Here is a 12,983-nt window from a genome sequence, read left to right as displayed (position 1 = left end):
TTAGAAAAGCTCTAACTAAAAATCTCCTCCAGATTTACACTACAAGAAAAAATGGATTAGCGAGAGAAAACTATCCGTGGCTAACATTCGAAATATTTACAAAATTAACGACGGAAATATCTCCCTTGTAATTATGTCGCTAATGAGCGACAGATTAGCGACGAAATTTTTCCGTCCCCAAACACTACAAGAAAAATGCTAATTAGAGACGAATTAGCGAGAGAAAAAATTTCCTCGCTAATTCTGTCGCTAATTTTTTATTTAAACTGTCTCATTTAAGGCGCGAAATTTTCCTTCTCTCCCCATTCGAAATTTAAACCGATGACTTCTCGAACGATGACAACTTCATGGCGGAGGAACGTGAGGAAGAAGAGGAGTCGGAGTCGCTCGTCGGCGCTGGAGGACCAGGCTGGCTCGACCTCTCTGGTCTAGTAAGTCATTTTCTTTTCTAAGCGTCTCGTGGCTACCCTCCTCAGCAATCGCTCTGTTCTTCACCACGGCGATCATGTCGGCGCCCCTGATCATGGAGAGGCGGTGGGCGATGGCGATGGTCGACCTGCTCACCATCACTCTGTCCAGTGCCTCCTGGACTACGTGCTCCGACTCCGCGTCGAGCGCGGAGGTGGCCTCATCGAGGAGGAGGATCTTGGGGTCCTTGATGATGGCGATCCTCTGCTTCTGCCCGTCGAAGAGCTGGATGTCGCGCTCGCCCACGAGGGTGTTGTAGCTCCGTGGGAGCGTCGAGATCAACCGATGAGCGTTTGCTGCCTCTGCGGTAGTGACGATCTCGTCTTCAGAGACGGAGCCGTGTTTGCCATAGGGGATGTTGGCACGCGGATGGTGTCATTGAGGAGGACGGGCTCCTGGCTTACCAGCCACTGCGTTGTGCAACACCGAAGAACGCATTGGTTCAGCACATGTCGGTTCAGAGCGCGTCAGAGAGTGTGCCAAAGAGCATGTCAGTTCTATACAAAAGACCCCACAGTGGCGAGCCGGGCCGCTCAGATGCAACACATGTGTGGTGCGGTACAAGTCCGGCCTATTGTTGTCGGAATACCGCCCGGCAGGGAGCAATTTTTTTTTTTAAATTTAGCGATGAATTAGTAACCGATAATATCCGTTGCTAATTTAAAATAGTGATGAACTCATGACAGATATTATCTGTCGCTAATTTAAAATAGTGACGTACTCACGACGGATCATGTTCGTCGCTAATCTATCGCAAATTAGTGATAGAAGTAGCAATGGATAAGTTCTATCGCTAATTAGCGACCAAGATTATGCGACGAATGCTATCCATCATTAATCCGTCGCTAAACTGTTTAGAGATGGATAGTGTCCATCGCTAATCCACATTTTTCTTGTAGTGTTAGATAAAACCTTCCATATCCGTATCATCATAGATTCCAACACCTAAGGTGATTATAGAAAAACTTTAGCACCCAAGAGTAGGTCCTTTCTTTTTTCGGCATTTTACAAGATAAATCGACTATCATGCATGAGGATTCCATGTTCTATCCAAGAAACCTTGTAATTTAGAGTTTTAATTTGTTCCTGTACAATTGCCATCAGTCCTATGAATCGGTGGAATTTGGTGAAAAACTCTACTTGTATTTTTGGACTTCTTAATTCTAGTAGAAAAATTTTAAATACAAGAATTATGAAAACATGGGGCATCAACTTGTTTAATCTCTACTCACAAAATAGTCATTGTTAAACCCGTAGGACCTCTTAGTGCAAATGCATACCTTTTCCGGTCTGTATCCAACACTCAGGTACAATTTCTTAAAGTATATAAGATCTGAAAGGCTACCTGGATCAGATTTCGAATTACCCATTCAGATAATTTCAAGATTCAGATAAGCTTTTTCAGCGGATCTATGTTCTAACTCAGATATGACGCAAAACATTAGAACATTTTACATGTAAAAACCTTATTTTCATTCTTCTTTTTATCAGAACCAATATTATCCCAAATATTTAAGGTGTGGATTCAACTTTACATCATCAGATCTCATTCGGATAAGGGCCTATCCTACAAATTTGTATTCAGATTCGGATCAAGTTGGACCTGAGGATCTGACCTATGCCTGATCCATTTGGACCCTACTCTAGCACTTCCTCCACAGGACGTGACCCCCAACATGAAAAAAAAAAAAAAGTGGAAGATAATGAGGATGGTTATTAGAGCAGTAATGTGGCCAGCAACAATTAGTGATGTGACAGGAAATGTTAATTAAAGAGGTGGATCCTTTCGCATTAATAATCTTAACTGTTCAAATGAATTGGTTCACCAACTATGGAATCATCAAGTTTGGGTGGAGTTGGGCCAGATGTGAGCTTTCTGGTCATTGACAAAGAGTGCATGCCAATTTGCACCGCCATTCGGTAGAGATTACCAAAGTTTTGAAACAATTGATCTGTCATGGTCAATATAAACTAAGATCCTCACTGGACTTTGGACCACTTTGTGTGTCACACCAAGTCAATTTCACGCAAGTGGATATGCAAATACCGTTCAGGCCCACAACAAGGGCCCAATGTGGGCTAAAAGATGACTAGGTTCAAGCTAGCTAGTATCTAGGTGCCCACAACAAGGGGGCTCAATGTGGGCTAAAAGATGACTAGGTTCAAGCTAGCTAGTATCTAGGTTTTTGGATGTGTTCACGAAGAGATGCATGGCCCTTTTGTATATTGGGATTGGATTTGGACGTACTTGGGTCTGTCTTGTTGCTACCTTATCATTAGCAGTCACAGGTATCACCAAGATTTTGAAAATCCCACGAAATTGAATATTAGTAAGATTTTTTAAAAGTACGCTAATTTTCAATATTTTTCGATATATATTTTTTTGTTGTTGCATATGCTATTCTTATATTTTAAACATTGCGCATACTGAGATTTTTCTCTCAGAAACTTTCTTTAAATCATTTTTTCTTACTAGGGAAAAAAAGAAGAAAAACCAAGAACAAGATCTGTGACACTGCTATCAATATAGTATCACTTGCGTGTGGATCAAATTGAAGTTTTTTTTTTTAATATGTAAAATCCCCCTATCCTTTACCCAAGTTTAAGTCGTTTCAAAATTTTAAGTGAGATCTGTACTACCATTCAACAACCAACTTGGGTCTTTAGATTTGAAAAGAAATAGAAAAGAGAAAACTGGGCACCGAATATGTGTGGTCCAACACTTAGGCTTATATCTATGGGGGGAAGGAGAATACAACGGTGATGAAAGAATTCTCAAAGCCCCACAAACTTCATTAAATTCAAAATCTTTGCCGGTGCTGATGGATTAGAGCTGGCCCAGAATTCAAGGCAGCCACAACATTGTCACTGACAGCAAGACTTGCTCAATATGTTATGAAAAACTAAGGGTTTCTACAAAAAAATGCACAAATACTTTTGATTTCCATAGGCCCCACTGCTTGCAACATGAAATGCGGGAATCATTTTTCTCAGAAAAAAGTGAAACACCACACTCATTTTTCCCACTTTTCTACAGTAACCTTTGCCATAGGCGAGTGATTTTTTTTTTCCGCAAAGAAGAAAGCTATGAGACACAAACATGACCTAAATCACAGATTTGATTTCACAGTCAAGAGGGTGGTTGATCAATAAGTACATCTTGTTCATCATCCACCATCATTGCCTTTTTCTTACTAAAGCCAATGGTAATAACTCATCCTTCTACATATGAAAAGGATTCCACACTTCTGCATATGAACATTTCCTTATTAATCATGAGTTTTTTACTTTGTTCAATAAAAGCTGAATTAGAATCCGTTGAAGTGAATTTAATGCTTTGATGTGAAAATGGCCACACATTTGCCACCTTTGTTTCAACTTTCAACATGCTGCATGTGGGACCTGGATGCATAAGGAAATGAAGGAATTGGGAATGAGAGGGGTTCAGGTAAAATGGCGATTTAAGCAGTTGGATGGGTCGTGGGATCTGCCTTGTTTCAAAATCAAACAGCAGTTACTGGGTCATTTAATTTACATAAAACGTTTAAACTGATTCTCTCCCATTGAGAATCTCAATTGAGTGAAACACCAAAAATAACCCCGGTTGGAATACAAGGGTTTCTTCCCAACCCATGAACACAATGGAGTCACTTATATATCCCCTCTATTCCCTTGCTACTCTAAATAGTGATGGGGAGCGGTAATTAGAGGAACCAATTTCTCTTTTTAGGCGATTTTACAAATTAGCCTCTACAGTATGGATGATTTGCAAAATTGTTCTTGTCTTAAGCAATTTTGCAGCATTCCTCACTTTTTCAACGTTATTACGAAGTGGTCCTTCCATCAAAGGGCCATTAGTTTAACCACAGTTAAATACTACCATGGTTAACTGGTTACAAAAAATGACCAAAATACTCCTCTCTCCCCCCATCTCTTATCCTTATGTTTATTTTTTCACAAAATCATCCTTTGGTAGAAATCCAGTGTTAATTTAGGTCACTTTTATAAAATCTTATCCCGGACTTATTGATGTATTGAGAAAAGGTTCTTTGCTAAGGGAAAATAGTCATTTTACAAGCATTTGGACGGTTCTTAACATTAGGGATGACTTTGCAATGGTTAATGTACGTAGCACGCAAAAGTATGACAACATTTTTTTTTTCTAAATAAACCATCATCAATTAATGTCAAGTAACTAAATTTCACATAATCAAGCCAAAATGGCTATATCATCCAAATGAGGCTAGCATCGCCTCTCAAGTTTAATAAATAAAAGAAAATAATATAACTGCTCTACCGAAAGACAAAGTCACCTACATCTTGAAGAAGGTTGGCAACGTCATAGTAAGGAATAAATTACTTGTAAAATAAACTCAGATTTACAACTATAGTGGGTTCTAAGCTCCTAGTCTTATTTTAGTTTTCAATCACACAACATACACATGTTTGTGTCTTTTAAATTCTCTAATTTTTTACTCAATTCTCACAAGTTAGCATTTTCTCAATGCTTAACAACTATCTACTTCGGCTATAATAGCCTACTATGGGCATAGCAACCCGTGTAGAATACCTTAATTATACAGTATTGGCCAGACTATGAACCACACTCTTTATCTCTGTCCACTGCAATGTAGGACCTTCGATAGCGAACCGACAAGTCAGTAAGTAGAGCTATACTTGATCCAAGGTTTTCTTCACTCATGTTATATCTTAATCTTACTCTAGAGTCCCAAATCTGTAGGTGAAAAATGTAATCACTTAAGACATAATATGCAACTCATGCATTCTCACATGAACTCTTTCTCGAGTTCATATTCACTGTCTCTCGACAAGTGTTCTCAATGAACGTTCTCAATTAAGCATTCTCAAAGAACAATACTAGGGTTTTGTTATTCACCAATTTTTTAGGCATACAAAAATATAGTCTCTCTACATCAATAAATCTCAAGGGCCCTGACAGCGGCTCTTATGCTAATAGCCATCAGGTAGTCATTTTCACCTATCACCTCCCGATAATTTATGAGGTTTTAGCATACTAAGGTATTTCAATGTCACAGTAACACAACTGTAACTAGTATGGGACTCAATATCTCACCTCAAAAGCTTTGTTCTTGTATTTCTAAGTTCTTCACAATCTCAAGTATACATTTTATCTAAAGTACAATAATACAACTCATGTTGAAGAATCACAAATACATAAAATCGTTTATGGCATCAAGGCTAATTCATATGCATTCATTCTATAATCACAAGACATGTGCATTTCTAATATATAATTACAAATTCATTAGAATACAATTGTGATATCAAATAAACATAATTCCATCTCAAATAAACTAAAATAGTTATAATTGTTTTTACCTCAAATGCAAACATTGAACTCTAGTCTGCAGTCGAGTCTCTCCTAGCTACAATAGTAGAATCTGATCATTACACAATTATGTTCATAATAATAAACATTCTCTATACTTATTAAAATACCCCTCTTAAGGTGGTCTATTAGACCTTGATTTCTATGGCCATTATTTGGTTAGAACCATAAGACATCGATTCCTTTCTTCCACATGAATCCAATGCACTAAATCTTACTTAATTTTGAGTTCAAAGTGTGAAGTTATGACTGTTTTAGTAATTTGATATCGGGTCACATATGCAAGGGTAATTTGATCATTTCAACACACTATGATTTGACCTAATTCAGCCCAGGTCAGACAGAGCTCGATCTCAGCTTAGAACATTGGGTTTACTGAATCTAGTTTGGAACCAACTGGGTTTGGGTTCAAACCCAAGTAAACTCTCTAAGTCCCACATTAGATCCACTCACTAAGTGATGCGGATCCATGCCCAGTTTGGTATAACAAGATTAGACTCAACCTGTTCCAACAGAGAACAAACTAGACTAGTTTGGTTTTGTTCCAGTCAAAGATAGACTAGACTGATTCAGTTTAGTCTTAATCAAGAATAGATTAAGTTGAAGACTAGATCCAGTTTAGTTCTAGTCAAGAATACACTGGACTGGATCCAGTTCAGTTCTGATCTAGATCCATAACTGATGTGCCTAGTCATAGACTGCATTCAAACCCAGTTCAGTATGGGCTTGGTCTAACCTGGACCAGTGTAGACCCATCACAAGGAACCGAGACAGGGCCCATCTTGGTTCTCTCTCTCTCTCTCTCTCTCTCTCTATATATATATATATATATATATATATATATATATATATATGTGTGTGTGTGTGTGTGTGTGTGTGTGTGTGTGTGTGTGTGTGTGTGTATTAAATTTTGACCAAACTCGGTTTGGTTGGACCTGGACCAAGTCGGTCCTTACTTAGGCCCGACCTAGTTTGGGTTCACACCCAGACCAGTTCGGTCAGGCCGACTCAGTCCTGTTTAGTCCAAATTGAGTTGATCGACCTACGATCGAGACAGCCTCTGATATGTTATATATTTTTTTCTTTGAACTAGTTCGGTATGGGTCTCACCCAGACTGGTCCATCTGGGTCCCAAATAGACCTAACTTGATCTGCATACTGGATGCAACAGAGTCTCAATTGCACTAGTCTGCAGTCAATGGTCAAGGCAGAGGGGCACGACCCTTCCCTCTTGAAGAGAGATCATCGGCAACCTTTGGATGTTAGCTCTCTCTCTCTCTCTCTCTCTCTCTCTCTCTCTCTCTCTCTCTCTCTCTCTCTCTCTCTCTCTCTCTAGTTGTCGTCCTCCTCTCAGCAAATATGCTAGCAGCCTTGGCTGCTAGTCTCCTCTCAGTGGGCACGTCAATAGCTATAGATGTTGACCTCTCTCACAAATCATAAAAAAGTAGGGAAGGAGGGAGTCGTTACCTATCGGTGGTGACTCCTCCAGTCGACAGTACTCTGGTGGGACTCTCCTCCCTCTCTCTTGTTCTCAACCCTCTAAATCTCTCTTCTGTCTCTTTGATCAGGTGAGGCAGAGTGGTGCATCGTGACAACTCTTATGGAGTCTTCATGGTGGCTGAGGATAATCCTCACCCTCCCGATAATGTGGGAGGTGAGGTTTATCCATGCCCCTCTTGCAAAAGAGAGGGGTGGTGGTGGTTCCTCATTTGGAGGAACCATCTTCCCTGACTTTCAAAAAAAACATTTTTTATTGTTTATCTTTCCAGCCTGGCCGGGCCTAGCTAGGGTTCGAGCCTACTCGGCTTGGCTGGGTTGGGTTTTATAGTTAAGCAAAAGAGAAGGTCAGATTTGCAAAATTAAATAAGAGACAATCCTATAAATTGGCCATAAGGTAGAAAATTTCACAAAAAACCTTGTATTTATATAAATCATGTCAAAAACAAATTACAAAGCTAGTTTTACACATAAAGGAGGAAATAGGAGAATGTCATGTTATGGATTTATGTGTATGTTTTGTTGAGAAACTATATTTTGATGACACACAATATGATACATTGTCATATATGATATGATAATATGCCTTCATGAATAATGTTATCTTATGACTGAATATGATTTGTCATGTATTTAACGAGTATTTGATGCAAGGTTAATTCACCCAAAAAAGATGGAGACCTCCTGCTCAAGTACAACCTTGGTGCAATCATACTCTCTGAAGAAAAAGCTTGATGGGTCATTCATTCTTAAAGATCATTTAAAGAGATCAACTACTTCAAGATGAAGATTTTTTTTTCTTTAGAGTCATATGTAACAGAACCTTCAGAAGCATGCATATTGCATATTACATGCTTTTATCATACAAGTCACTCATTCACAAAAGTTATCTTTCATAAAAGCATATGAAATTTTCAAAAAGCACCTTTTTGAAATCTAATCATTGTACCTTCTTACAAACTTTTATGAAAAAGGTATTTTTGACAAGATATAATAGCTCATGATTTCAAAAGCATTAATTGTACCTTCTATCATGTATAAGACAACTTGAAAAGAAATAAAAAGTAATGATTTCAAGTATGTAAGGAAAAGACAAACATAAAAATCGGTTAGTTGAACTAAACAAAAAAAACTAATATTATTATAATATGTTTAGAAAAGACTTTAGTTACTTTATACAACTCAAGAATGTCGACTTACTTAAAGTCATCATTCTTTCTGTAAAATATTAAATACCACCTTAAAACCTTTTTAGAAATGACTATCTTAACCCCACTCAAGAATGTCGACTTGCTTAAAGTCTTCATTCTCTCTGTAGACATTAAATAAGCACATCATAAAGTAATTTTTGGATATGACTATTTACAAATAAAGAACTCAAAGCATTTATTGTACTTACACCCATTTAAGTAAAGAAGTGATGATTTCTAAATAAAATACTAAAGTACTACAAATCATTAATTTGAATAAAGACAAAACTACATGATGGTTTACAATCCAACGTTCAAAATACTACAAATCATTTATTATGAAAATAGACTTTTTACATAAAATATATCATACCTAAAATACTACAACGAATAGTGTACCCCAAATACTACACTTATAGAAAGAAGACTTTTTCGAAAAATACATAAAGTTGTTTTTTAAATTGACTTGACATCTCACATCTCAAAAAGACAATCATTTCAAAAAGACAACGACTATTTTTTGAAGGCTATATAAACACAAACAAAATTGTTTTTAAGACAAGGACATGTCAGCTTACAAAGAGAAAAATTCTTATTCGATATTTGAAAAAGAGAGCCTAAAAAAAGAAAGAGAAAAGAAAGAGAAAAGTCATGAATAACTCTTTGACAAAGAGAATCATCTGAGTGAAAAGAACAGAACATTTTGAGAATCCTTCATTCGTGCATTCACATCATTCTGAAGGTTCTATAAGAAGTATTGTAACTTTTTGTTATTCATTGTATTCCTTCTTTATTGAGAGAAGAAGACCTCTGTGAAAGAGGGTGTTCCCCTTCTCTGTTGAGAGAAGAAGACCTTTGTGGAAGAGGGTGTTCCCCTTCTCTGTTGAGAGAAGAAGACCTCTGGGGAAGAGGGTGTTATTCTATTTATCCGGTAACTCGGATGTTATAGTAAAAAGCTCAAGTGTTTTGCTTGGGGACTGGATGTAGGTCAGTGACTCGACCGAACCAGTATAAATCTTGTGTTTTATGTGTTGCGCCTTATTGTATTTATTTTTTAATTTATCGATCTATTTCATATTTCACTATTCACCCCCCCCCTCTAGTGGAATTTCATTTGGTATCAGAGCAGGTTTGCTGGTTTCGACATAACAAGTCTTCCAGCACTTATGGCATCAACCTCTTATGCTCGTGATATTGAAGGTCAACACGCGTCTCGTCCTCCTTTCTTCAACGGTTCCAACTATGTATACTGAAAATGCAGAATGGTTATATTTCTCAAGTCCATAGATTTTGTTGTATGGAAAATTATTGAACATCCATACACATCTCCATCCTCAGACTATAGCTTATGGTCTGATGAAGAAAAGAAGATGGTCAATCTAAATGCAAAGGCTATGAATGCTTTGTAGTGTGCCATTGATCAAAATGAATTCAACATAATATCTATTTGTGAATCTGCTTATGATATTTGGCATTCTCTGGAGGTCATTTATGAAGGAACCAACAAAGTGAAAGAAGCCAAAATCTCATCTCTAGTCTGAAAATATGAGTTGTTCAAAATGAACAAAGATGAACCCATCACAGAGATGTTTACAAGATTCACCAACATCACTAATGACCTGAAATCTCTGGGAGAAACCTATTCCCAGACAGATAAGGTGAAGAAAATCTTGAGATCTCTAACAACTGATTGGGAGAAAAAGACTACAGCAATTGAAGAAGCTCAAGATTTATCCACTTAATAGGCAATCTTATGGCCTATGAAGTCCATATGAAGGAAAGAAGGGAAGAGGAACAACCTACAAAGAAAACTCTAGCCTTCCCAGCTCTTTTTGAGAATGTGGACTCAGAAAAAGAATCTGAAATTGCTCTACTCACCAGAAAATTCCAATGCTTCATGAGAAAGAACCGACTTCCAAATAAGCCAGGTCACATGAGACATGACTGTCCTCTTATAAAAAAAAAAGCCAAAACCGAGGAACCAAAGAAAAGGTTCTTCAAGAAAAAGGCTCTGCATGCTCATTGGAATGACTCTGAACCATCCACAAGTGAAGAGTCAAGTGATGATGATGCTGAAACTGCCAACATGTGCTTCATGGCAGAAAGCTCTATAAGTGAATCTCTCAATTTTTCTTTCGAAGAACTTCAAAATGCTTTTCAAGAACTTTTTGAAGAATCAAGAAAAACGATTCTCAAAAATAAAAATTCGAAATCTGAAAATTTAGAACTTTCTCAGAAAAATGAAAAACTCAGTATTGAAAATTCTGAGTTAAAAAGAAAAAGTTGTATGATTACCTCTGAAATCTCTTCTACAAGCTCCAAGACTATAAATCTTCAAGTAAAAATTTCAGAATTAAAAAGTAAAACTGAAAACCTTATGAAAACGGTTTTCAAGTTTACTAAAGGGAAAGAGAACTTGGATAAACTCCTATCCTCTCAAAAATTCTCCTTTTACAAGAATGGTATTGGTTATTCTCACATGAATAAACCTTCTTGTATAAATAAAAAGACTGTTTTCATCAAAGGTTCTGTTGAACCTAAGCAGGAGCATTACAACTTTCATACTTTGTACTCCTCTAAAGTTATAGACAAACCCAAATCAAAATGGATATGGGTTCCTAAGTCTAACAAAAAGGGACCCGATTGGGTACCACAAAGAATTTTTACTTAATATTTTGCAGACTCCAAAGAAGAAGAACAGATGGATACTAGACAGTGGATGTTCAAAACATATGACAGGACATCCAGATCTTTTTGTTGTTCTTCATCATAAAGGAGGAATTGTCACCTTTGGAGTTAACAACAAAGGCTTGATAATTGGTATTGGTAATATCGATAAACCTCTTATCAAAGATGTTCTCCTTGTTAAAGGCTTAAAACATAACCTCTTAAGTATAAGTCAAATGTGTGACACAGGTTATAATGTTAGCTTTAAACATGATGCATGCCTTATAGCAGACACCAATGAAAATATCATTTTAAAAGGTATAAGAATAAATAATATATATGAATTATACCTAGAAAACATGACTGAACATTGTCTTATAGCTAATAATGACACTCAAAATTTATGGCACATGAGAATGGGTCATGTCAACTCAAAATACATGTCTAAATTAGCTAAAAACAATTTAGTACGTGGGTTACCTAAAATGACATTTAAAAGGACTATTTTTGTGATGCATGTCAACTAGGAAAATTTTCAAAATCAACTTTCAAATCAAAAATTATTGTTTCAAGTAAAAGACCCTTAGAGCTTCTTCACCTGGATCTTTTTGGTCCTTCTAGAGTAGCTAGTCTTAATCATAATAAATATGCTTTTGTCATTATAAATGATTACTCAAGATTTACTTGGGTAATATTTTTGAAAAACAAAAGTAATACGTTTTGTGAATTTAAAATTTTATGTAAAAAGTTACAAAATGAAAAATCTTGTTCTATTATAAAAATTCGTAGTGACCATGGAGGAGAATTTGATAATGATCTTTTTGTAAATTTTTGTAACTTGCATGGTATTTCTCATAACTTTGCCTTTTCTAAAGCTGCACCTCAAAATGGTGTAGTAGAAAGAAAAAATAGAACCCTTTAGGAATCTGCTAGAACTATGCTCCAACATAATAAACTTGCTAAATATTTTTCAGGGAAAATGTCGTGAAAAAAAAAGGATAAATTGTGCCATCTCAAGTGGATTCAATGAAAATGCTACTTGCAAGAGCTAAGGATACATATGATGATGCAAAAACAAGGTATGGCGGTTCATCTGCAACTAACATATAATGGAATGGAAACATGTAGGATGCAGAAAACCTGAAATATGTAAAACAATCAAAGGGAAAAGGTGTAACCCAGCATAGGGTCAAGTTTTTATTGCAAAACGTAAATTGGTGATGCTATCTGCAGACCAATATTACGTATGATGCATCAATGAACAAAAAATCAATGATTTAAGAAAAGAAAAGAAGGGGGATATGAAGTAGAGGCAGGAGATAGGATCTTCACCTTGGTTCGGCAGAGGCTGAGAAGAGTGCTTCCTTCAGCGGTGGATCGAGCCTCCAGAGGTAGAGGGAAAGGAGAACCATGCTCTCCCTGGTTGCCCTTTTGAATATTCTGATGAAGGACGGTAGAAGAAATCCACCGTGAGGGGAGGAGGAAGGTTCTTTCAGGGGAGGAGAGGAAGGGAGACGATAAGGGAGAATTGAGAGATCCAGAGAGAAGCCGTTGGAGAATGGCCTCCTAGTCCATTTAAAAGGGGTCTTTTTAAAGATTTTTGAGAGATACCTATCCGCAGAATCCAATCTTTTCAAAGCTCTTCAACTGGTTTTTGAAAATGTTTGAAAATCTTAAAACCGAAGTTAAAAAAAAATTACAAACTCGTTGTTTTTAGAGGGGAGCGACTTCCTAGCTATTTTACAAAATTTGGCTTATTTACCTAAAGTTTAGGTGAAGTTGGACAGAAG

The 12,983-nt window shown here is 36.9% G+C and overlaps 1 pseudogene; it reads right to left on the bottom strand.

The window, feature by feature from the left end:
* Window positions 1-345: 345 nt before the first annotated feature.
* LOC149837314 (ABC transporter B family member 9 pseudogene) lies at window positions 346-906 on the bottom strand (annotated as a pseudogene).
* Between the last annotated feature and the right edge of the window lie 12,077 nt (window positions 907-12,983).

This window comes from Nuphar pumila, chromosome 5, assembly GCF_984573655.1.
Source record: "Nuphar pumila chromosome 5, dmNupPumi1.hap1.1, whole genome shotgun sequence".
In the NCBI taxonomy this organism is placed as follows: Eukaryota; Viridiplantae; Streptophyta; class Magnoliopsida; order Nymphaeales; family Nymphaeaceae; genus Nuphar; species Nuphar pumila.
This window is presented reverse-complemented; position numbering and strand designations above follow the sequence as displayed.